This window comes from Penaeus japonicus, unplaced genomic scaffold (assembly GCF_977035675.1).
Source record: "Penaeus japonicus unplaced genomic scaffold, GWHDUDI00000001_assembly GWHDUDI00000013, whole genome shotgun sequence".
Lineage (NCBI taxonomy): Eukaryota > Metazoa > Arthropoda > Malacostraca > Decapoda > Penaeidae > Penaeus > Penaeus japonicus.
The window spans coordinates 16,015,141-16,017,640 of record NW_028234415.1 but is presented as its reverse complement, the minus strand read 5'-3'; positions in this window follow the sequence as shown (position 1 = coordinate 16,017,640).

The following is a 2,500-nucleotide window of genomic DNA, read 5'->3' as shown; positions in this document are numbered from 1 at the left end:
TAGTAATAATTATAATAATGATCATGATAACACCAATTATAAAGACTATAAAAATAATGGTAATAGTGATAGTGATATGTTAAATAGTATAACAAATTGATAATAATAGCGATAATGATAATGGTGATAATAATAACAAGAATGAGAAGAACAACAGCAAAATAGCAACACATAATGATATTAATAATTATGATAATGTCAATAATGATAATCATGGTAATGATAATAATAACAATTCCAGGAATAAGAATTTTAATGATAATAATAATAATTACAATAATAACAATGATGATAGTAATGATAAGGATAATGATAATAATGACAATAATAAAAATAACAATAATAATGATAATGATAGTAATAATAATAATGATAATGATAATAACTATAATAACAATAATAATAATAATCATAACAATAATAAAAATAGTAATAGTAATAATAATTATAATATCAATGATAATAATAATAATCATTATTATAATAATGATAATAATAACAACAGCATCAATGAAAATACTGATATTAATGTTAGTAATAATAATGATAATAATTATAACAAAAACAACAACGACAATAATGTCAAAATCCGTACTGTATAGTATATTTTATCAAAGTGGCTGTCTGCTAATGATAAAACAATCCAGGAAGAATGGAAAGGAGAGGTCCATCATGGTGGAAGATTGTGGAACAGAGGAAGTGGTAGAGGAAATTAAGGCGGACGTCGCACCTTTGCTCGCCCGAATTATGTCAAAGGAACCCGGATGTGCTGCCATTGTTGTTTGTCTTCGCCGAGGATCGAGGAAGTGAAGGGAAGGGGGAGAGAAGGAGAGGAGGCGAGGGAAGGGTGGGGAAGAAAGAGAGAGAGAGAGAGAGAGTGGAGGGAGGGAAGAAGGCAGAAAAAGAGAGTTATAGATAGAGAGAGGGAGAGTGTGAGAGAGACAGAGTCTGTGTGGAGGGAGGGAAGAAGACATAGAAAGAGAGCTAGAGAGAGAGAGTGGAGGGAGGGAAGAAGACAGAGAAAGAGAGCTATAGACAGAGAGAGAGAGAGAGAGAGTGGAGGGAGGGAAGGAGAGAGAGAGAGGAGAGAGGGAAGAAGACAGAGAAAGAGAGCTATAGAAAGAGAGATAGAAAAAGAGAGAGAGTGAGAGAGAGAGAGAGAGAGAGAGAGAGAGAGAGAGTGGAGGGAGGGAAGAAGACAGGGAAAGAGAGCTATAGACAGAGAGAGAGAGAAAGAGAGAGAGAGAGATGAGGGAGGGAAGAAGACAGAGAAAGAGAGCCATAGATAGAGAGAGAGATAGGAAGACAGAGAGAGTGAGTGAGAGAGAGAGAGAGAGAGAGAGAGAGAGAGAGAGAGAGGAGGGAGGGAAGAAAACAGAAAGAGAGAGAGAGAGATAGGAAGACAGAGAGAGAGAGAAAGAGAGAGAGAGAGAGAGAAGGGAGGGAAGAAAACAGAGAAAGAGAGCTATTGATAGAGAGAGAGATAGAAAGAGAAAGAGAGTGAGAAAGAGAGAGAGAGAGAGAGAGAGATTAATTACAGCAAAGAGAAAATTACATACAAATGTAATTATTCAATGCAAGAGTGAAAAGGGTATTAACAAGTCTAATCGTGAACTGACCTTAATTAAACTAGGTGTGTTATTTTTAGACGTGCATAACTCTTGTTCTTTATCTTATCTGTTTTATTGCAATAACTGATGTTTACACTTGCAAGCGAAACAACAGCCTATTAGTCGGAAAGTTGACACTAAACCATCTGATACACTCATAATGCAGTACGTTTTTTATTGATAAAATGATGCAGATTATAACATTCTCGAGATTCTTCAGAATAATGGCACAAACAACCCGATATAATTGTACATGACACCAATCACATTCGTGATCGTCAGGATGAAGAGCAAAACTTGCCAATAATCGTACATACTTCGCTCGGGTTGACATCAGCCACATAAGATAGCAACTACACCCTCATCACGTAGGAAAAAGATATCAACGATAGCAATCCCCCGCCCCCCCCCCCTCTCCCCTTCAACCCTCAGCCAGTCTCCCACGATGAACAATCAAAAAAAAAAAAAAAATCCTACACAGTACTTGAATAAGCTAGTGTTGTATCTGCTGTTGACGCTCTCGGTTCTCGACATCGAAGGGCGTTTGAGAGGCGGCGATACACGGATGCTGTTGTCCAGAGGTGCTACGGAGGCTGGCAATTCAACAAGGCTTCAGTGAGCGGAGAGGACGTGGAGGCCAGCAATAACACATGGATTCTAGTGTAGCGAATAGTCGTCCTCTGGACTACATACATCGGGTGTATTGCCGTGCCGGTAACAGGGTTCGTGCTGGATGCATGTAGTGTTATCTTTGTTAATATGGCCATGAGACTCATGCCCTGGCGTGGAAAAGGAAGACGTTTATTCGTGCAGTTCGAAATTCCCATTCTCATGATTTATATGAAGATGCAAAGAGAAGCACCGAAAAATTAGGATATTGAATGTTGTTT